We start from the raw sequence: 24552 nt of genomic DNA on the forward strand, positions 1-24552 counted from the left end.
TCCGGTCAATAACTTAACTTAGGAATGAGCTATCATGATGAACTTGGTGTATAGAAAACTTATATAAAGTTGTAGCTTGGGATTGATTTTGGGGTTTCTGGGATCAAGGTCAAGGTCAAGGTCATTGTTACTAAAGTTAGGGTTAGGGTTAAGAGTTAGGGTTAGGGTTAGGGTTGTGCTTCAAAGTGGTGCACTGTGATTCAGTATACTTTTTTATTCTTATGAAAAGTGTTGAAAACCTGGTTTCGTGGCATTGCCGCGTTTCTTGTTTATCCCCCGCCATGGCGGAGGGATTATAGGAATGGTCTGCGTCCGTCCTTCCTTCCGTCCTTCCGTCCGTAACAAAATCGTGTCCGGTCCATATCTCCTAAACCCCTTGAAGGATTTTCATGAAACTTGGGTCAAATGATCACCTCATCAAGACGATGTGCAGAACCCATGAGTCAGCCTTGTCGGTTCAAGGTCAAGGTCACAACTCAAGGTCAAAGGTTTGAGCCTGCCATTTTGTGTCCGCTCTATATCTCCTAAACCCCTTGAAGGAATTTTATAAAACTTGGGTCAAATGATCACCTCATCAAGACGATGTGCAGAACCCATGAGTCAGCCATGCCGGCTCAAGGTCAAGGTCACAACTCAAGGTCAAAGTTTTGAGCCTTCCATTTTGTGTCCGCTCTATATCTCTTAAACCCCTTGAAGGAATTTTATAAAACTTGGGTCAAATGATCACCTCATCAAGACGATGTGCAGAACTTATGAGTCAGTCATGCCGGCTCAAGGTCAAGGTCACAACTTAGGGTCAAAGGTTTGAGCCTTCCATTTCGTGTCCGCTCTATATCTCCTAAACCCCTTGAAGGATTTTCATCAAACTTGGGTCAAACGATCACCTCATCAAGGTGATGTGCAGAACTTATGAGTCAGCCATGTCGGCTCAAGGTCAAGGTCACAACTGAAGGTCAAAGGTTTGAGCCTTCCATTTCGTGTCCGCTCTATATCTCCTAAACCCCTTGAAGGAATTTTATAAAACTTGGGTCAAATGATTACCTCATCAGAACGATTTGCAGAAATTATGAGTCAACCATGCCAGCTCAAGGTCAAGGTCACAACTAAGGGTCGAAGGTTTGAGCCTTCCATTTGGTGTCCACTCTGTATCTCCTTAACCCCTTGAAGGATTTTCATCAAACTTGGGTCAAATGATCACCTCATCAAGAACTCATGAGTCAGCCATGTCAACTCAAGGTCAAGGTCACAACTGAAGGTCAAAGGTTTTAGCTCTGTATCTCCTAAACCCCTTGAAGGATTTTCATGAAACTTTGGTCAAATGATCACCTCATCAAGACGTTGTGCAGAATTCATGAGTCAGCCATGTCAGTTCAAGGTCAAGGTCACAGCTAAAATCAAAGGTTTTACCCTTTCACTATCCATAGCAGTGGCGGGGGATTTAGCTGTCATTCAGACTGCCTTGTTCCACCTTGTTATGGTTTTATCCTGTTTTGTTTGCAGTCTGAAATTAGTGTTATAGTTTGAAGACCAGATCGGTGTTTGTTGGATTATTTTGGAATTTGAATCAAAACCAAGAAATTGCACTATTTTATTTATTAAAATTGTATATAGGAAATGCATACTAGAAACTGCCATCACTTCTTTATATTGAATACTTGAGAAAACCTATAACACTCACTGCTATTGAACTTGTCCCTTTGCTATTTAACAGTTTGGAGACCAGTCTCAGAATTCTAGCTTGCCATTGGTCAAGTTCAAAAATGTGCTCAGAAATAGCCAATCAGATGCTAGAGTTTTAGACTGGTCTCCAGTCTCCTTTTTATAGCTTTGGACCTTTCTTTCAAATTATTTTCACTTTCTATTTCTATCACATTTGCTATATAGTTCTTTCCACATTGTTGTTGTTGTTGTTGTTACAGGTTATAAATTTCATATATATGCTGTTAATGTCTTGAATTTTACTTTAATATTTTTCGACTTCTTCTTATGAATAAATGTTTGAAAAAATCAATTGCGTTTCATTTTACATAAACATGTAGTTACATAGCTTTCAGTGTTTAGAGGAAAAACTAGTATCCAACTAGGCCTGTTTGGTAACACAGCATATTGTGTTCATAGTGAGATCTGGTACCCAGCTAGACCTGTTTGGTAATAACATGTTCATACTGTATAGTGTTTTAAAGGGGTATCTCAGCATATAGTGTTTACAGGGAAATCTGCTATCAGGCTAGTCCTGTTTGGTATTTACATGTAGTATTGTGAGGGGGATAACACAGCTTACAGTGTTTACAGGGAAATCTGCTATCCAGCTAATCCAGTTTGGTATTTACATGTAGTATTGAAAGTGAGATAACACAGCTTACAGTGTTTAATACAGGGAAATCTGCTATCCAGCTAATCCAGTTTGGTATTTACATGTAGTATTGAAAGGGGGATAACACAGCTTACAGTGTTACAGGGAAAACTAGTATCCAGATTGTCCTGTTTGGTATTTACATGTAGTATTGTAAGGGGGATAACACAGCTTACAGTGTTTACAGGGAAATCTGCTATCCAGCTAATCCAGTTTGGTATTTACATGTAGTATTGAAAGTGGGATAACACAGCTTACAGTGTTTACAGGGAAATCTGCTATCCAGCTGATCCTGTTTGGTATTTACATGTAGTATTGTAAGGGGGATAACACAGCTTACAGTGTTTACAGGGAAATCTGCTATCCAGTTTGGTATTTACATGTAGTATTGAAAGTTGGATAACACAGCTTACAGTGTTTACAGGGAAATCTGCTATCCAGCTAATCCTGTTTGGTATTTACGTGTAGTATTGAAAGTGGGATAACACAGTTTTACAGTGTTTAATACAGGGAAATCTGCTATCCAGCTAATCCTGTTTGGTATTTACATGTAGTATTGTAAGGGGGATAACACAGCTTACAGTGTTTACAGGGAAATCTGCTATCCAGTTTGGTATTTACATGTAGTATTGAAAGTGGGATAACGCAGTTTACAGGGAAATCTGCTATCCAGCTAATCCTGTTTGGTATTTACATGTAGTATTGTAAGGGGGATAACACAGCTTACAGTGTTTACAGGGAAATCTGCTATCCAGTTTGGTATTTACATGTAGTATTGAAAGTGGGATAACACAGCTTACAGTGTTAACAGGGAAATCTGCTATCCAGCTAATCCTGTTTGGTTTTTACGTGTAGTATTGAAAGTGGGATAACACAGCTTACAGTGTTTACAGGGAAATCTGCTATCCATAATCCAGCTAATCCTGTTTGGTTTTTACGTGTAGTATTGAAAGTGGGATAACACAGCTTACAGTGTTTACAGGGAAATCTGCTATCCAGCTAATCCTGTTTGGTATTTACATGTAGTATTGAAAGCGGGATAACACAGCTTACAGTGTTACTGGGAAAACTAGTATCCAGATTGTCCTGTTTGGTATTTACATGTAGTATTGTAAGGGGGATAACACAGCTTACAGTGTTTACAGGGAAATCTGCTATCCAGCTAATCCTGTTTGGTATTTACATGTAGTATTGAAAGTGGGATACACAGCTTACAGTGTTTACAGGGAAATCACAAAAGTTTTACACGAAAAATTATAAAGTTGTTCTTCTCCAAAAGAACAAGGCTTTAAGGTAAGATATTTTTCTAGGAGCTTTGGCTTGTGGTCCTTTATAAAGTGTGTTTATAAGATGGTAAAGTTAAATACAAACACTATAACTTGTGAGAAGACTATTTATAGGGAAGTAAAAACACATACCGTATTTTCCTGAATTAAGACTCCCCCCCCCCCCCCCCCCCCCCCACACACACACACACACTTCTTATTAACGCTTTAACGCTCCCACCCATTTTGGAGGGAAAAAAGTCAAGAACGAAAAAAATCACCTACCTCATTTTTATAAGTCCACATAATAAGTAATTTACAGTAAGTATCCAATGTATTAAAAATTAAACACACTTTTAAACAGTCCATGTACCGTAAGTCCAAAACGTTTATACTATGTACGGTTCGTATCCAATCATCATTTAGACAATTAAACAGTAAATCCATTTTTGATTTGTTTTTGCACCACTCGCGCACACGCTTCCTATCGACCTTAAACAAATTTGCGGCAATGTGTTTACACTTTTCTTCGGCAGTTTTAATAACTATTAATTTAAAAGCAGGCATATAAGCAGCGTGTCGAACCATTGACATTGTGTATTGCGCTATTAGCTACCCGCATGTACTAAGGAAAATGTTATCGGAGTACACAGCTGTTTGGGTCATGACGTAATGTGTAATGTCGCGAGCGTGTCAAGAATACATGAGGTACCGTATTTAAATGCATAAAAGACACACTGCATTAAATTGGATGCCAAATAATTACGTTTGGGGGGAGGGGGCGCGGATTAAACAACACAGAAACACTTTATAGTTAGTGTGAACGATGTTTTTAATTTTTGTAAAAATTTTCATTTTTTATTTTTTTACCTCAAATGAACGCCCCTCTTTGGAAAATGTAACGCCCCCGGGGCGTTTATTCGGGAAAATACGGTATGAGACATGTGTACTTTTCGAACACTTAGAGTACATTCCTTTTGACTTAGTGTTAGTCTAACATTCAAACTTACACATTCTGCGTAAATATATAGCTAAGCAAAATTCCATCAGTAGATATCTAGTATTAAACTATAAAAAAGTCATAGCAAATTGAATGTCTATCCTAAGTTTTAGAAAGGCTGAGGAATATGGACACAGGCCTATTCAACATCACAGTATGATTTTTTTTATTTCGAATGATTTCATGAAAGATGATAATTGTCTTCAAATAATTGTTAAAATTTGTTAATATGATGTTTTTATTTACTATTTTACTTATATTCAGTTGTGTTGGGATGAAATATTTAGAAGCAAGTTTTCTTTATTTCAGCTGTTGCTTATCTGAGAGTAGCATAGATCTATGTAAGATAAATTTATAAGGTATTGTTCAGACCTATCACAGGAGCCTGAAATTCTATCCAAAATCCATGAAAAGTCTGTATATGAAAAAAGACCCCCCTTCTATATAAAAAAAATAGAAGGGGGGTCTTTTTTCATATACAGACTTTTCGAAGTGTGTCTACAACTGTAATTATAGTGTAAAATGTAAAAAGGTTAAATCAAGCAGCTGCATAGAAGTAAATGACAAAAAAGGCTTTGTGTGTCTGTAGGCAGGGAATTAAGGCTGCTCAAAATATATCTGGATAATGTTATCGACATACCCCAGCTTGGAAGGACGTCACAACCCTGGTGCAACAATAGTAATAAATTACACCATTCAAATGGCAATCGTACTTCAAACGAATAAAGGTACCTTAAGCATATGGCTTACTCAAGTTAAAGCCAATACTTTGGTAAAAGTTGATGCCTATAACCTGTAAAGATTCAATGTTTTGATATTCATAAATCCCATTTTTGGTGTTACTCTGATCCTTCATTCCCATATCTCGGTGTTACCTCATAAAAAGTGCATGGAACAAATTTTATCTATTCCCTTTTAATATTAAATGTCACAAGTCAATCGACTCATGTAATTAGCCACCAGACTGCCTATAAAATGAGGTAAAATATGCATTACTGTATCAATGAAGGCCGACGAAACACAAAATTCGCCTTCAAAACGGTTCCCAGATCGTCATTCTCACGAATGATCTTGGAAAGCAATGATTTTCTAGAGCATCTACTTATTACTGATTGAAACCCAATGTTTTCTCAGCCGTATTCAATTGTTTCCATACTGAATAGTACAAACGATATTGACCAGTTTACTCACCGAATGTACCTTCTCCGGCGATTTCCGCCTTTAATTTGCGCATTCTAGTGTTTCATTTTGCGCATTTTGGTGTTACTTGATATACACGGTGATTATTTGTTTTTATTTTATGCTAACTGGTGAAATACTGAAAAATATCAGTGAGATATTTCTCTATTTCACTCACAGTGCCGAACTTCTTTTTTGCAGATAAAATTATCTCCCTTGAAATTAATTCTTTAATTAACTGCCTTTGTTGCCTTTATAATTGCTGTTATTATCCTAACATTCCAGCCATACAGGAGACATGTACAGCTAGACAATCCTATATAGGACAAGCTAGCTATAATAAAATTTGCAGAAGAGATAATATTATAAATCTAATGCTCTAGAAATGTAACCTTCAAAAGTGGTTGCTTGGCCTTGCCGTTAATGTAGCTATAGGTATGTCTTTCCTCCACTTTTCATCGGTTCCTCACTATCGTATGGTAGATTTTACTGGCGACAGCACATTTAGTTGGTTGTTGTCTTAGTTTATTATCACAAGACATCAACTCAACCTTACGTAATACACAGGTGCCCGTCCAGTCTTGGTGCCCATATGGGTGCCGCCCCCGCCCCTCCCCACCCCTCAAAAAAAGTTAAAAACCACTGTTTTAATCCTAAAACGAAAACAAAAATGAAAACAAATTCTCCTATATTATACTCTTATATAGAAAAGGTGCTTGTGTTGCGCTATGGAGGTTTACTAGGACACGCTGTGGAACAACCAAAATGTCCAGTTCAGTAACAGCAGAGGCTACCTTGCTGCAATTTACACATCAGAATGCATTTATAAAATATTAAACAATCTTGTTCTGCCTAGTAAACAGCCTTAAATAACTTACATTTAAATTCAAACAAGCCAACTTGTCTAGACACTTGCAAAATAACAGTGACGACAGTGACGATCGGCCATTTTGTTTCAAAACGAAAGTAGAAAACCTGTTCCGTTCTTGGCGTCTTAGAATTTAAATGTAAGTTATTTAAGGTTGTATACTAGGTAGAATAGGATTGTTTACTGTTTTCTAAATGTCCGATGTGTAAATGACCGCAGGGTAGCTTGCATTGGTCACGATTGCATCAGATGCAATAGATCAGATGATCGTTTACTTGATCGTTTACTTGATCATAGTCAGCTTCATGATGCTTTGTTCGAACCCGATTTGCTTCATTTTGACACTTGTGCATATTATGACATAAAGAATATTCACACTGTTAGTCGAACCATAGATCAGTAAGTGATGAACCAGTATAGTATCAATTCAGCTACACTGTTTTATTATCACATCAAATACTCCAGGCGAAGGAAATCTCAGCCAGTTGAATTCTTTTATTATTATAAACTGCTTGCCATCATTATGTCAGGAGACGTTGCATCAAATCCCGGCCCGATAAAGTTTCCATGTGGAACTTGTGGGCGTTCAGTTGCAAAAAACCATAGGGCTATGTGCTGCGACAAATGTGATATATGGTCACACATAAAATGTGCGGACATCTCACCAACTGAGTACATCAGACTTGGTAACTCAGACAAACCCTGGTTCTGCGATTGATGCATAAACTCTACAGAAGGCTCTGTCATTAAATCAAATCAGGATATTTCTATTAGTGAACATAATCATTCTCTCAACAGTAGTTCAAGTAGTTATCAGCAATCAGTCTGCTCCACGAATATTGAGGATAGTAGTATAAACGCTTCAATCTCAGATGATGTCTCTATCTCACCATCACCTTTTGTGGAACTCCGAGAAATACGACAGAAACATCCTAAAAAACCTTTAGTTGCACATTTGAACATAAACAGCTTGAAATCCAAACATGGAAATTCACGAATTATTAGCTGATAAAATTATAGACATTCTGTTCCTCTCCGGATCTAAAATAGATGCATCATACCTTGATTCTGCTTTTAATATTTCAGGCTATAAACTTGACAGAAGAGACAGGGATATTCATGGTGGAGGACTAGCCTCCTTTGTAAGATCAGACATACCATCAAGAAGAAGAAAAGATCTTGAGTGTAAAAACATTGAAAACCTAGTTTATGAGGTAACCCTTAACAAAAGTAAATGGTGTTTTATGTGTGCCTACAGGCCACCTAGTTTAAATGGTGCCTGTTTTATTGAAAATCTCAGTAAATCTTTAGATAAATGTTTAGCTTTATTTGACAACTATGCAGTAATTGGTGATCTAAATTTTGACTTGCTCTCTGATAGAAAAGGAAAACCTCTCCTAGATTTTTGTGAACTTTTTAGTCTGACAAATATTATTAAGGAAGCCACCTGCTTTATGAAAAATTGTAAGCCATCTCTTCTGGATGTATTTTTAACAATTTCTAAAACATTATGTGTTAAATTTTTGAATTTTACAACAGGTATAAGTGACTGTCATAAAATGATAAGTACAGTAATAAATAACACGACACCAACCATTGAAAAACAAAAATGTGCTTTTAGAAGTTTTAAGAATTTTAACCCTATAGATTTTAACTCTGATTTAGGAAACTTAAATGTACATGAAAGCTTGTCTCACAATAGCAGTGATATTAATGATATCTATAATTCTTTTGAATCAGAAGTTGGTAGGATCATAGATGAGCATATTCCAGTTAAATATACATACAGAAAAAAGGACCAATTGCCATATATGAATAAGGTATTAAGGAAAGCAATCTATAATATGAAAATGTCATATCATAAATATCTAAAATATAAAAGCTCTAAAAATCGGGAAGATTATATACAAAATAGGAAATCTTGTAAATAAACTTAAAAAGAAGTCTTTAAATAACTACTTTATGGAAAGGTGTTTAGGCGGATGCAAATCAACTGATTTTTGGCAAACTATAAAACAGAGAAAAGTGGAAACTTCACAGGTCGCTCAACACGACAAAAACAAAAATGTTGCAGGCTCGGTTAAACCATATATGTCTAAAAAAAGCATGCAGTAATGAGAATAAGATAATTTTAAATGAAAACAATAACATTATTTCAAAAAATGATGAAGTAGCAGAAATTTTCAATGATTTTTTTGTGAATGTGGCAAAAGATATAGGCAAGGACTACACCTTTGATAAAAGTAACCACCATAGCTTGAATGAAATTGCTAAAAAAGCATTCAAACAAGAAAATTTTGACTTCTCACCTACTGATGAAAATACTGTATCCAAAATAATTGATAAATTTAATATTAAAAAGGCAACTGGTGTAGATAAAATCTCTGTTAAGATATTAAAATTAGGCAAACCAGCTCTTGTACCTCACTTTACACATCTTTTGAATAATACAATAAACTCGGGCATTTTTCCAGACAGATTAAAGCAAGCTCAGGTTACGCGAGTTTTCAAAAACAATGGTCCGTTACTAAAGTCTAACTATAGACCAGTTAGCATTTTGCCTCTGCCCTCAGAATTTTTTGAAAAAGTTCTGTCAGTACAGCTTAGCAATTATTTTGACTCTATTTTTGACAAATTTCTGTGTGCTTTCAGAAAAGGTTATGGTTGCCAAACGACTCTATTGAAACTTCTTGAGGATTGGAAGACGGCTCTTGACTCAAATGAATATGTTGCTGTCATTCTGATGGACCTGCCAAAAACATTCGACTGTCTGCCCCATAACATTCTCCTTAGTAAACTCAAAATATATGGTCTAACTGATAAGTCTATAAGCTTAATGTCTAGTTATCTTTCATATAGGAAACAACAGATTAAAATTGGTAACATTGTAAGTACTTGGGCTGAAATAGATAAGGGAGTGCCTCAAGGTTCCATTCTTGGGCCTTTACTTTTTAATGTTTTTATAAGTAATATTTTCTACTTTATAAACAATAGTACCCTCTATAATTATGCTGATGACAACACCCTCTCATTTCACACACCAAACTATGATGAGCTCCTCACAACTTTACAAACAGAAAGTGATACTTTAATTGACTGGTTTAGATTTAACTGTATGCAGGCTAACCCGGATAAATTCCAGGCAATTGCTGTAGGTAGAAAAACACATGATAAAGCTCCTGTTTTTAAAATCGGCAGTTCCACTATTGAATGCGAAGATATTGTGAAATTACTGGGTGTTGACATTGACTTTAGTTTAAACTTTGACTCTCATATAAATAATATTTGTAAAAAAGCTGCTCAACAAATAAATATCTTTAAACGTATTGGTAAAAATTTAAGTAAGCTTAACAGATTAACAATATTCCATACCTTTGTGCTCTCAAACTTTAATTTTTGTCCGTTGTCTTGGCATTTCTGTTCAGTCAGTAATACTAAAAAATATTGAAAAAATCCAAGAACGTGCTCTGAGATTTGTTTATGATGATTATGATAGTTCGTATGAAAACCTACTACTTAAGGCCAAGTTACCATCATTACACTTAAGAAGGACTAGAACAATAGCTATTGAAACTTTTAAAATTTTAAATAATATGGCCTCTACAGTTCTGTCAGATTTAGTAATGAAAAAACATTCAAAGTATACCTTCAGGTATTCCAATATTCTACAGGTCCCTCAAGTTAAGACAACAACATATGGTAAGAATTCGTTCCGTTATGCAGTACCAGTTCTGTGGAACTCGCTACCAGAAAGCTTCAGGCAGCTAACAGATTTTAATCGGTTCAAAAACCAACTTGGGTTCTGGGACGGCAACAGTTGTAAATGTGTTGCATGTAAATAATGCCTGGAGCTTTCTGCTGGTGGGTCCCGCAGACCAGCTTTTCCTAATTTGCTTCCTGGGTTGCTTTGATTAGCCTGTTTTGATGTTTTATTTTGCTTTTCCTTTTGTTTTTGCCTGTTATTATGTCTTGAGTTTGCCATGTTTTTTTGTAGTTTAATAATATGCTATCGCCTCTGCTTACCTTGTTTGGCTGATTGATTAGTATGTGCTATCTGCTTGCTTGTATGCTTCTGTGCTTATTATTGTATTACACACTGCTAGTATATATGACATGCTTTCTTTCATGTTGTTTGTCATTTGCTACTGTGAGGAAGTTGCTGATCAGTTCTTTCCAAATCTGATTTGGGGGGATACAGTTTTTATCACCATTTCTTAAGCATACACTTTTGTGTTGTTGTTTTTTTTGTATTGCAGATCTTATTTTCCTCTCTTATGGCAGTTTTTAGACAGCAGTGTCTAGATCAACAGCTTCAACACAGATTTTAACACTTGTATTATTACACATGCTCAACTAGTTCTATTTAAATTTGTGTGCTTATTAATTTCTCTTTTGTAGCTATAACTTATAACTTTGTTAAACTTGTTTTAATTTGTTGTATATAGTCGGTTCAAAAGCTCTTCAGAGCTTATGTTTTGTAATGTTGCCTTCTTGCCGACTCAAAATAAAACTTATTGTATTGTATTGGTACTGAGCTGGACATTTTGGTTGTAAACCTCCATAGCGTTACGGCAACACAAGCACCTTTTCCATGTAAGAGTACTATATAGGGAAAAAATCTTTTTTTTTTTCGTTTTAGGCTTAAAACAGTGTTTTTAATTTTTTTTTTTTTTTGGAGGAGGAGGAGGAGGCGCACCCATACACAGGTGCCCGTCCAGTCTTGGTTTCCATATTGAAGTCGCCCCCTCAAAAAAAAAAAATTAAAAACACTGTTTTAAGCCTAAAACGAAAAAAAAGAAGATTTTTTTGCCTATATATACTCTTATAAGGAAAAGGTGCTTGTGTTGCCGTAACGCTATGGAGGTTTACTAGGACACGCTGTGGAACAACCACAAATGTCCAGTTCAGTAACAGCTGAGGCTACCTTGCTGCAATTTTCACATCATGCATTTATAAAATAGTAATCAATCTTGTTCTGCCTAGTAAACAGCCTTAAATAACTTACATTTAAATTCAAACAAGCAAATTGTATAGACACTTGCAAAATAACAGTGACGATCGGCCATTTTGTTTCAAAACGAAAGTAGAAAACCTATTCCGTTGTTGGCGTCTTATAATTTAAATGTAAGTTATTTTAGGTTGTATACTAGGTAGAATAGGATTGTTTACTGTTTTCTAAATGTCCGATGTGTAAATGGCAGCAGGGTGGCTTGCATTGGTACTGAACTTGACATTTTGGTTGTTCCACAGCGTGTCCTAGTAAACCTCCATAGCGTTACAGCAACACAAGCACCTTTTCCATGTAGGAGTATTATATAGGGAAAAATATTCAATTTTTTTTTGTTTTAGGTTTAAAACAGTTTTTTTTTTTTGAGGGGGCGCACCCATACACAGGTGCCCGTCCAGTCTTGGTGCCCATATTGGTGCCGCCCCTCAAAAAAAAATTAAGAACACTGTTTTAAGCCTAAAACGAAAAACAAAATGATTTTTTTTCCTATATATACTCTTATATGGAAAAGGTGCTTGTGTTGCCGTAACGCTGTGGAGGTTTACTAGGACACGCTGTGGAACAACTAAAAATGTCCAGTTCAGTAACAGCTGAGGCTACCTTGCTGCAATTTTCACATCATGCATTTATAAAATAGTAATCAATTTTGTTCTGCCTAGTAAACAGCCTTAAATAACTTACATTTAAATTCAAACAAGCAAATTGTCTAGACACTTGCAAAATAACAGTGACGATCGGCCATTTTGTTTCAAAACGAAAGTAGAAAACCTATTCCGTTGTTGGCGTCTTATAATTTAAATGTAAGTTATTTTATGTTGTATACTAGGTAGAATATGATTGTTTACTGTTTTCTAAATGTCCGATGTGTAAATGGCAGCAGGGTGGCTTAATTGCATTGGTACTGAACTTGACATTTTGGTTGTTCCACAGCGTGTCCTAGTAAACCTCCATAGCGTTACGGCAAACACAAGCACCTTTTCCATATAAGAGTATATATAGGGGGAAAAAAATTCAATTTTGTTTTCGTTTTAGGTTTAAAACAGTTTTTTTATTTATTTTTTTTTGGAGGGGGCGCACCCATACACAGGTGCCCGTCCAGTCTTGGTGCCCATATTGGTGCCGCCCCCTAAAAAAAATAAGAACACTGTTTTAAGCCTAAAACGAAAAAAAAAAAAAGATTTTTTTCCCTATATATACTCTTATATGGAAAAGGTGCTTGTGTTGCCGTAACACTATGGAGATTTACTAGGACACGCTGTGGAACTAGCCTACTGGTAGAGTGCCGGCTTCAAGAGCGGGAGGTCATAGGTTCGCTCTCTGGTAGCGTCATACCAAAGATATGAAAAATGGTATTAGTAGCTTTCTTGCTTGGCACTCAGCATTAAGAGGATAGTACTAGGACTAGTCAGCCCGGTGTCAATATAATATTATTTTTGGGGTCACTCCATCAAAGGTCAAGGTCACAGGGGCCTGAACATTGAAAACCATTTCCGATCAATAACTAGAGAACCACTTGACCCAGAATGTTGAAACTTCACAGGATGATTGGCCATGTAGAGTAGATGACCCCTATTGTTTTTGGGGTCATTCCAGTAAAGGTCAAGGTCACAGGAACCTGCACATTGAAAACCATTTCTGATCAATAACTTGAGTACCACTTGACCCAGAATGTTGCAACTTCATAGAATGATTGTACATACAAAGTAAATGACCCCTACTGATTTTGGGGTCACTCTATTAAAGGTCAAGGTCACAGGGACCTGAACATTGAAAACCATTTTTGGTCAGTAACTTGAGAACCACTTGACCCAGAATGTTGAAACTTAATAGGATTATTGGACATGCAGAGTAGATGACCTCTATTGATTTTGGGGTCACTCTGTTAAAGGTCAAGGTCACAGGGGCCTGAACATTGAAAACTATTTCCGGTCAGTAACTTGAGAACGACTTGACCCAGAATGTTGAAACTTCATAGGATAATTGGACATGCAGAGTAAATGACCCCAATTACTTTTGGGGTCACTCTATTAAAGGTCAAGGTCACAGGGGCCTGAACATGGAAAACCGTTTCCGGTCATTAACTTGAGAACCTCTTGATCCAGAATGTTGAAACTTCATAGGGTGATTGAACATGCAGAGTAGATGACTCATATCGATTTTGGGGTCACTCTGTTAAAGGTCAAGGTCACAGGAGCCTGAACATGGAAAACAATTTCCGATAAATAACTTGAGAACCGCTTGACCCAGAATGTTGAAACTTCATAGGATGATTGAACATGCAGAGTAGATGACCCCTATTGAATTTTGGGTCAGTCTATTAAAGGTCAAGGTCACAGGGGCCTGGTCATGTAAAATCATTTCCGGAAAAAAAACTTGAGAACCACTTGACCTAGAATGTTGAAACTTAATAGGATGATTGGAGATGCAGAGTAGATGACCCCTATTTATTTTGGGGTCACTTGATAAAAGGTCAAGGTCACAGGAGCCTGAACAGTGACTTGAGAACCACTAGGCTAAGAGTGTTGAAACTTAGCGGGTTGACTGGACATGCCAAGTAGATGATCCCTATTGCAGCCAACCATCAGTGTCTCTTTGACTTTCGCTCCTGACCCCTATTGACTTCTTGCCTATACGACTTTGCATTTGGGGAGACATGTGCTTTTTTACAAAAGCATCTTCTAGTTAATTCTTGCAGATACATTGTTTAAATTAGTTGGGTTCTTGAGATTTGGTGGGGTTAAATCTTTATCTAGATCAGTTGTTAGTGTTTTGAATATGGTATCTTTCCATAATCTACAACCAGTACCTTGAATTAAAAGCATCTTAGTCTTATAACAGGTGATTACAACTTTCTTTTCATCCAGATATGTTGTTGTTATGTCAGCTTTAACTTTTGTCCTTGTTATATGTCATTCAAAGAGAGCGTGTAATCTGTCCATGAAAATCAATACAATTTCCATTATGTTGTAAGAAGACTGTTTCTGATGTATGACACTTTGTTCTGTTATGAAACATTATAGGGTTTTGGACAGTAACTATTGATGTTGGAAAAAAATTGTAAAATCAGTTGTTCTGTTTAGAATTCAGCCACACAGAAACTTACTTTCCTGTTGTGAATTACATTAAATTCAAAGTATGTCATTTGGTTAATTAAGGCAGTATAGGTTTCATGAATTTGTTTGATATTTTATTGGTTTTAAATCCAACAGTACCCGCACGCTTAGCTCAGTAGGGAGAGCGTTGGTCTACGGATCGCAGGGTCACGAGTTCGATCCCCGGGCGGGGCGTATGTTCTCTGTGACGATTTGATAAAAGACATTTTGTTGGAAATCATTCGTCCTTCGTCCTCCACCTCTGATAATTCATGTTGGGAAGTTGGCAGTTACTTGCGGAGAACAGGTTTGTACTGGTATAGAATCCAGGAACACTGGTTAGGCTAACAGCCCGCCGTTAGATAATATGAATCTTATTATTTCATTCCATACCAGATAGAAAATCATAAACTGTGAAATCATTAATATTCGCGGGGGACTAAGATTCGTGGTTTTCTTGATTGAGTCAATTCACGAAATTTAATCCCAACAAACAAGTAAAATTCCCATTCATTTTATGTTCTAAAGTTGAAATCCACGAATTCATATGCCCACGATATTGCCGTTTTGACCAAAACCACGAAATTTCATGCCCACGAAGTTAAATGATTTCACAGTATATTTTAGCTTATCATTAGAAATGTTGTTCTTATTTCAATATTTGTTACTTACATCCCTATTGTTTCCCCCAGATGTGTCGTAGATAAATTCATTTTTGAAAATGACACATACAATGTAAAATTGTGTTGTTTATTACTTAGTTGAGGTTATTGAAGTAGCCAATATAATCAAACATAAACATGTTATTTTGTAGAAAGCATTTCATCAAAGGGATGTAATTTTATGATGCACTTTAAACAGAATTCCTATAGTGTTTTTCCTTTCATAGATTTTTTTCAAATTCACATATATATATGATAGGAAAATTTGTGCTGAAAACAATGAACAAATAAAAACAATGGGTCACCAGGCTCATTTTTGTGAAAAATTGTTATGAATACACCCACTGTTGCTGAAATTGCCAACGATTTTTCAACATTTTCATAATTTTCTGCATTTTTATAAATACCAACCAAAATATCATCAAGACAGCACAATAAGGTTTATTTTTTTTACAGATTTTATTATATACTTATTTCATATCCTAGTCATATTTGTAATTCTATATCCTTACAATAATAAGTACAAATGAAAAATAAATCTTGTTTCATATTCTCTCTTGTGAACTTTTTTCAATGAAAAATACCCATAGTGAAGAATTTTTTTTTAAATTTCCAAAAAAAAAACTGTTTCATAGAGTTTTTTCCTGTTTTTCTTTTGTATAAATAAGTGTATTGTGAACATAAAAATGGCTAAAAATATATGGGTCACCAGGCTAAATTTTATGTAAGACCGCTTGAATACAACACCCGTTCGGAAGAAAAATGGCGCGAACCTGACCAAATTGTTTACATGTATATCTGGTAGAAGTTAAAAAAAAAAGTAAAAAAAACAAAAACAACTTAATTCTTTCTATAATTGAACACTAAATTATCCGAAAGGAGATATTGTCTTATCAATAAAAAGTCAATTGTCTTACATTATATGAACAACACTGTCTTTGTGCTAACATACGCTGTCAAAACACAGCCACAAAAATGACAAGATACAAATAAAAAAATAATTGTATTGTCAGGCATAATACATGTCAGTACAACATAAACCAGTATCAACATTTGATTACTGATAAAAATGTTATTTTATTCAAGATTCCTCATATTTAAGATTATCTGTCACTTGTTTCAACAAATGTTGACTTCACTCAATATTCCCTAGATAGTGTCGGCTGCGCAGAAAGATGCGCATAAAAAACTATAGGAATTCCCTTTAAGGTAAAGACCTAATAATTATATATTTGTAACAGGAGTCAGCTTTAGGAAATTTAGTCCAACTAATTTCATGTTTAAGACAGACTTATAATTTTTTTAGGGATGGCAACAATAAAATATAAGCTACCCAGATATGTGGAATGAGTAAGGCTCTAGGGAACTGTGCTGAGTAATAATGATGATAAGCAAGTGTTCAAATTTTCAAAGCACGTGACTGTGTGGAAATCTTCAAAATTGTTAACTTTGAAAGTAAAAATGAGCATTAATAGTAGACATAATTATTTTGGACCATCTACTTCACTAAGTTAGAGCAAAATATTCTAATGTCCTCTTTTAAAGAAAAAAATGTATGTAAACTGGACTCATACCCTATGCAGAGTTTTGTTCAAATAAGTTTCAAATGCTTTTAAAATTACTTCCTTTTTAAATGTCAAAAACGTTTGTACAAAAAATGCAAAGATTAGAATACAATTTTGAAAAGCAGAGAACATTTTATTTTTACCATGAATCTCAAAAAAGGTGGCCGCTATGTTCACATTTTCGCAAAAGCCCCTTTTTTGTAGGCCTTATCTGACTTTTCCTTATACAGTAGTTTTAAAATGTCCTTGGGATATTGTTTAACAAATTTAAATGAGTATTTCTCAAGTGGTTTTTAGCTCACCAGAGCCAAAGACTCAGGGTGAGCTATTCTGATCACTCACCGTCCGGCGTCCGTTGTCCGTAAACTTTTACTTTAAACGACATCTCCTCATAAACCGCTAGGCCAATTTCATCCAAACTTCACAGGAATGTTCCTTGGGTGAAGCTCTATAAAAGTTATTCAAAGAATTGAATTCCTTGCAGAACTCTGGTTGCCATGGCAACCAAAAGGAAAAAGTTTAAAAATCTTCTTCTCAAAAACCAGAAGCCCTAGAGCTTAGATATTTGGTGTGAATCATTGCCTAGTGGAACTCTACCAAGTTTGTTCAAATCATGACCTCGGGGTTAAAATTGATCCGCCCCAGGGGACACTTGATTTTACATAGGAAAATCTTAAAAAATCTTCTTCTCAAAAACCAGAAGCCCTAGAGCTTAGGTATTTGACCTGTAGCATTGCCTAGTGGACCTCTACTAATGTTATACAAATCATGACCCCGGGGTCAAAATTGACCCCGCCCCAGGGACCACTTGATTTTACATAGATTTCTATAGGAAAATCTTCAAAAAAAATAAACCAGAAGGCCTAGAGCTTAGACAATTGACATGTAGCATTGCCTAGTGGACCTCTACAAAATTTGTTCAACCATGACCCCCGGGCTCAAAATTGAACCCGCCCCATGGAGTTACTTGATTGTACATAGAAAAATCTTCAAAATTTTCTAAAAATAAACCAGAAGGCCTAGAGCTTAGATATTTCACGTGTAGCATTGCCTAGTAGACCTCTACAAAATCTGTTCAAATCATGACCCCCGGGATCAAATTGACCCCGCCCCATGGAGTTACTTGATTGTACATAGAAAAATCTTCAAAAGTTTCTAAAAATAAACCAGAAGGCCTAAAGATTAGATATTTGACATGTAGCATTGCCTAGTGGACCTCTACAAAATTTGTTCAATTCATACCCCCGGGCTCAAAATTGACCCCGTCCCAGGGGTCACTTAATTTTACATAGGAAAATCTTCAAAAATTTTCTAAAAATAAACCAGAAGGCCTAGAGCTTAGATATTAGACATGTAGCATAACCTAGTAGACTTCTACAAATTTTGTTCAGATCATGATCCCCGGGGTCAAATTGACCCCGCCCCATGGGGTTACTTGATTGTACATAGAAAAATCTTCAAAATTTTCTAAAAAAAAACAGAAGGCCTAGAGCTTAGATATTTGACATGTAGCATTGCCTAGTAGACCTCTACAAAATTGGTTCAAACCTTGACCCCCAGGGTCAAATTGACCCAGCCCGAGGGGTTACTTGATTGTACATAGGGAAATCTTCATAAATTTGCTAAAAATAAACCAGAAGGCCTAGATCTTAGATATTTGAATGTAACATTGCCTAGTAGACTTCTACAACTTTATCAAATCATGACCCCCGGGGTAAAATTGCCCCGCCTCAGGGGTACACTTGATTTTACATAGATTTCTAAGAAAATTTCTAAAAATAATACCAGAAGGCCTAGAGCTTAGACTATTTGACATGTAGCATTGCCTAGGGAACCTCTACAAAAATGTTCAACCATGACCCCCGGGTCAAAATTGACCACCGCCCATGAGTTACTTGATTTGTACATAGAAAATCTTCAAAATTTTAAAAAATAAACCAGAAGGCCTAGAGCTTAGATATTTCACGTGTAGATTGCCAGTAGACCTCTACAAAATTGTTCAATCATGACCCCCGGGATCAAAATTGACCCCGCCCCAGGACGTTACTTGATTTTTACATAGAGAAAATCTTCAAAATTTTCTAAAAATAAACCAGAAGGCCTAGAGATTAGATATTTACATGTAGCATTGCCTAGTGGACCTCTACAAAATTTGTTCAATTCATGCCCCGGGCATAAAATTGACCCCGTCCAGGGGTCACTTGAATTTTACATAGGAAAATCTTAAAAATTTTCTAAAAATAAACCAGAAGGCCTAGAGCTTAGATATTACACATGTAGCATAACCTAGTAGACTTCTACAAATTTTGTTCAGATCATGATCCCCGGGGTCAAATTGACCCGCCCCCATGGGGTTACTTGATTGTACATAGAAAAATCTTCAAAATTTTCTAAAAAAAACAGAAGGCCTAGAGCTTAGATATTTGACATGTAGCATTGCCTAGTGACCTCTACAAAATTGGTTCAAACTTGACCCCCAGGGTCAAATTGACCCAGCCCGAGGGGTTACTTGATTGTACATAGGGAAATCTTCATAAATTTGCTAAAAATAAACCAGAAGGCCTAGATCTTAGATATTTGATATGTAACATTGCCTAGTAGACTTCTACAAACTTTATTCAAATCATGACCCCCCGGGGAAAAATTGGCCCCGCCTCAGGGGTCACTTGATTTTACATAGGAAATTTTTCAAAAATTTTCTAAAAATAATCCTGAAGGCCTAGAGCTTAGATATTTGACATGTAGTATTGCCTAGTTAACCTCTACAAAAAAATTCAAATCATGACCCCCGGGGTCAAAACTGACCACGCCCAAGTGGTCACTTGATTTTACATTGGAAAATCTTCAGAAATTAAAAAAAAATAAACCAGAAGGCCCAGAGCTTAGATATTTGACTTGTAGTATTGCCCAGTGGACCTCTACAAAATTTGTTCAATCATGACCCCCGGGCTCAAAATTGACCCCGCCCCAGGGCTCACTTGATTTTACATAGGAAAATCTTCACAAATTTTATAAAAATAAACCAGAAGGCCTAGAGCTTAGATATTTCACATGTAGCATTGCCTAGTGGACCTCTACAAAATTTATTCAAATCATGGCCCCGGGGATAAAATTGACCCCGCCTAAGGGGTCACTTGATTTTACATAGGAAAATCTCTAACAAAATTTTTAAATATAAACCAGAAGGCCTAGAGCTTAGATATTTCACATGTAGATATAACTAGTGACTCTACAAATTGTTTCAAATCATGATCCCCCCCCAAGGTCAAATTGACCCCAGCCCATGGGGTACTTGATTGTACATAGAAACTTCAAAATTTTCTAAAAATAAACCAGAAGGCCTAGACTTAGATATTTGACATGTACATTGCCTAGTGAGACCTCTACAAATTATGTTCAAATCTTCCAAACCAAGGTCAAATGACCCACGAGGGTTACATTGATTAACATTAGGTAAATTACTTCATACATTGACTAAAGATAAACCAGAAGGCCTCTGATCTTATAATTGAATATGTACACATATTGACTATTAGTATAATTTCCTCATAATTATTCAAATCATATCACCGGAAAAAATTGCTGGCCCCAGCCTAGGGGTTCATTTTTGTTTTTAATGTGAAAAATCTTCATATATATTTCTAAAAATAATTCTTGGCTAGAGCTTAGATATTTGACATGTAGAATTGCCTAGTAAACCTCTACAAAATTTGTTCAAATCATGACCCCCGGGATCAAATTGACCCCGCCCCATGGAGTTACTTGATTGTACATAGAAAAATCTTCAAACTTTTCTAAAAATAAACCAGAAAGCCTAGAGCTTAGATATTTGACATGTAGCATTGCCTAGTGGACCTCTACAAAATTTGTTCAAATCATGACCCCGGGGTCAAAATTGACCACGCCCCAGGGGTCACTTGATTTTACATAGGGAAATCTTCAAAAAATTTCTAAAAATAAACCAGAAGGTTTGAGCTTAGATATTTGACATGTAGCATTGCCTAGTGAACCTCTACAAATTTTTTTCAAATCATGACCCCCGGGGTCAAAATTGACCCCGCCCCATAGGGTTACTTGATTGTACATAGAAAAATCTTCAAATTTTTCTAAAAATAAACCAGAAGGCCTAGAGCTTAGATATTTGACATGTAGCATTGACTAGTGGACCTCTACAAAATTGGTTCAAATCTTGATTCCCCCCCACCCCCACCCCAAAGTCAAATTGACCCAGGCCCAGGGGCTACTTGATTGTACATAGGGAACTCTTCATAAATTTGCTAAAAATAAACCAGAAGGCCTAGATCTTAGATATTTGATATGTAACATTGCCTAGTAGACTTCTACAAACTTTTTACATCGGAAAATCTTCCAAAACAAATCTAAAAAATCATCAGTTTGACATTTGAAACATGTAGTTCATATTACTCAGGCGAGCGATCCAGGGTCATCATGACCCTCTTGTATCATTTATTAAATAGAATATGTTCAGCCGATATTATCTAAATTTAGTACTTAATTATCCTCATGAAAAGTATCTAAGGTAGGTAACTCTATGAATAAAAAATGTGCTGGACAGCAAGGAATGTTTTTGTTCGATTTTATTGCAATTTTTATTGATTGAATAGATGCTATATTCTGTGCGATTCATCATGGGAATTTCCCATTAAGGTGAGGAATTGTTGCTGCATTACTTATTGGTAGAACTTATTTATTGATATTTGTACAGGGTTATCTCCTATAGTATTTTAAGCACTTCCGACTAGATAAACTATAATTATATTTAAAACAAAACAACATCATTGTGACTTTTTGAGATAGGGGAGGGGGTTGGGGGCACTTAGTCTGCCCTTGTCAGTAAGCACACACAGTAGGGTAGTCATGTGGTTAGGAGAACAGTAGATAACATTAATTCTATTCAGTCTATTTCTTTTATGTTTGTTAAAATTCTTTTACATTTCTTAAAAGAACAATAGAAAGAGCAAAAGAGTAGCAATATTACTACTGTACCGTAAAAAACAAATATCTGTCCATGTGTCAGTCTGGCAGAATTTCAAACAAGCATTTCTCAAAAAATTTAAAGCAGTTCTAAAATAAAAATCAAAAACTATTTTGTTAAACATTGTCATGGAAACAAAATGTGTGCTATTTCACAAAAGAATGCAATGTTCATAAATTTTTAGCTCGACTTCGAAGAATAGTCCAGCTATTCTACTCACCTTGGTGTCGGCGTCGGCGTCGGCGTCACACCTTGGTTAAAGTTTTGCATGCAAGTACATACAGCTATCATTTAAAGGCACATAGCTTTGAAACTTATTTTTACTTTTTCTAGGTCGATTTCCAACCTCACTGGGTCAACTTCCATAACTCTGACATGTATTTTGAGCAAATTATGCCCCCTTTTGGACTTGGAAAATCCTGGTTAAAGTTTTACATGCAAGTTACTATCTCCAAAACTAATGCAGATATTGAATTGAAACTTCACATGTGTCTTTGGGGTTATAAAACTAGTTGATAGCATCAAGTCCCATAACTCTGACCTGCATTTTGGCCAAATTATGTCCCATTTCGGACATAAAACGTCTGGTTAAAGTTTTGCATGCAAGTTACTATCTCCAAAACTAATGCAGATACTGGATTGAAACTGCGTGCAAGTGCATATAGCTATTACTAAAAGGCATATAGATTTGAAAATTATTTTTTCTTTTTCTAGATCAATTACCAACCTCACTGGGTCAAGTCCCATAACTCGGACATGTGTTTTTAACAAACTATGACCCCTTTTGGACTTAGAAAATCCTGGTTAAAGTTTTACATGCAAGTTACTATCTGCAGAACAAATGCAGATATTGAATTGAAACTTCACAAGTGTCTTCGGGGTTACAAAACTAGTTGATAGCATCAAGTCCCATAACTCTGACCTGCATTTTGGCCAAATTATGCCCCCTTTTGGACTTAGAAAATTCTGGTTAAAGTTTTGCGTGCAAGTACATACAGCTATTACTTAAAGGCATATATATTTGAAACTTATTTTTTCTTTTTCTTTTTCTAGATCAATTACCAACCTCACTGGGTCAAGTCCCATAACTCTGACATGTATTTTGGGCAATTATGCCCCCATTTAGACTTAGAAAATTCTTGTTAAAGTTTTGCATGCAAGTTACTATCTGCAGAACAAATTAAAGATATTAAATTGAAACTTCACATGTGCCTTCGGGATTATAAAACTAGTTGATTGCATCAAGTCCCATAACTCTGACATGCATTTTGGTCAAATTATGTCCCATTTCGGACATAAAACGTCTGGTTAAAGTTTTGCATGCAAGTTACTATCTCCAAAACTAATGCAGATACTGGATTGAAACTCTAGAAATATTTTAACAAATAGGGTAATATTTTCCTGCTTCTGGGACAATAATTTGAATAGTCGAGCATTGGCTGTCTTACGGACAGCTCTTGTTCATTAATAAGTCAGTTTGAAAATTCTGTGACTGCCCTGAATGAATTAAGACGATCGAAGCACCAGAATGTCCATTGGAACAAACCTTTCTTTACCTTCAACTATACACAAAACAAGACAATAGCGTTCCCGAACAATAAGGAAAATGAATCTTTTATGAATATTTCACATATTGAAAAATTAAAGTCACCATTTCAGCATTTTATTTAGTTAGCAGTTTACAATAAGGTATTCACTACAAATTTATATCCATGATTTTCAGTTTTTGTATAATTTCTTCCAGGTTTCACGGAGTGAATAAGGATTCAGAATTCTGAAAAAGTATGATAGAAGTATCTGAGCATCAGTCTTGAAGAATTAAGCAGTTGAAACCAGTTGTAAATTAGTGGTGGAAAAATGGAACTCTTACCAGCTGACGCACAGAACAGTAACTTTAGCGACAACAGCTGCGTGTTACCACTCAGTTCCGGGAATAAGACACATTTCGCTGAGGGTTCTGAGGGTTCGTTGTATGGAGGTATTCCAGAAAATCTTACAATCAATGGGATTGTTTGGGTGGTATGTTTTTCTATTATTTGTTTGCAAGCTTGTTTGTAGTCATCACTATTAACCCATATGGGTGAATCTTAGTTTTATAATCTTGGAGCCTGGCTCCTTTATTAAACTAATTTCTAATTCATATGGCCAGAACTGTTTAATCTTTTATTGCAATTGTTTAAATGATTGAGCACTGTTTGAAAAATTACATGAAACAAATTAGTATTTGGCAGGTTTTGCTGATACTGTTTGCTGTATTGAGGAGAATAGCCTGGGACTATAGAAGAATTGCACTTGTCAGCCGAAAGGAAGAAAAGTAAGATATATTGTTGTGTCTGTTCTCAGTAACTCTTGTTAGCTCACATGTCACAAAGTGACAAGGTGAGCTTTTGTGATCACGCAGCGTCCGTCGTCCGTGCGTGCGTCCGTACGTAAACTTTTGCTTGTGACCACTCTAGAGGCCATATTTTTCATGGGTTCTGTATGAAAGTTGATCAGAATGTTTATCTTGATGATATCTAGGTCAGGTTTGAAACTGGGTCAACTGCGATCAAAAACTAGGTCAG

General features: G+C 36.0%; 1 protein-coding gene and 1 long non-coding RNA gene across 5 annotated transcripts in view; both read left to right on the forward strand.

Moving 5' to 3' along the window:
- LOC123532089 (calcium permeable stress-gated cation channel 1-like) overlaps positions 1 to 24552 on the forward strand; it is a 156243-nt gene that overhangs the window by 76916 nt on the left and 54775 nt on the right. The window lies entirely within an intron of this gene.
- On the forward strand, positions 7761 to 24317 carry LOC128559880 (uncharacterized). The gene is made up of 4 exons (XR_008372701.1): positions 7761 to 7879; positions 10337 to 10364; positions 23733 to 24007; positions 24220 to 24317. It is a non-coding gene; the product is annotated as an uncharacterized LOC128559880 (long non-coding RNA).

This window comes from Mercenaria mercenaria, chromosome 1 (genome assembly GCF_021730395.1).
Source record: "Mercenaria mercenaria strain notata chromosome 1, MADL_Memer_1, whole genome shotgun sequence".
Taxonomy (NCBI): Eukaryota; Metazoa; Mollusca; class Bivalvia; order Venerida; family Veneridae; genus Mercenaria; species Mercenaria mercenaria.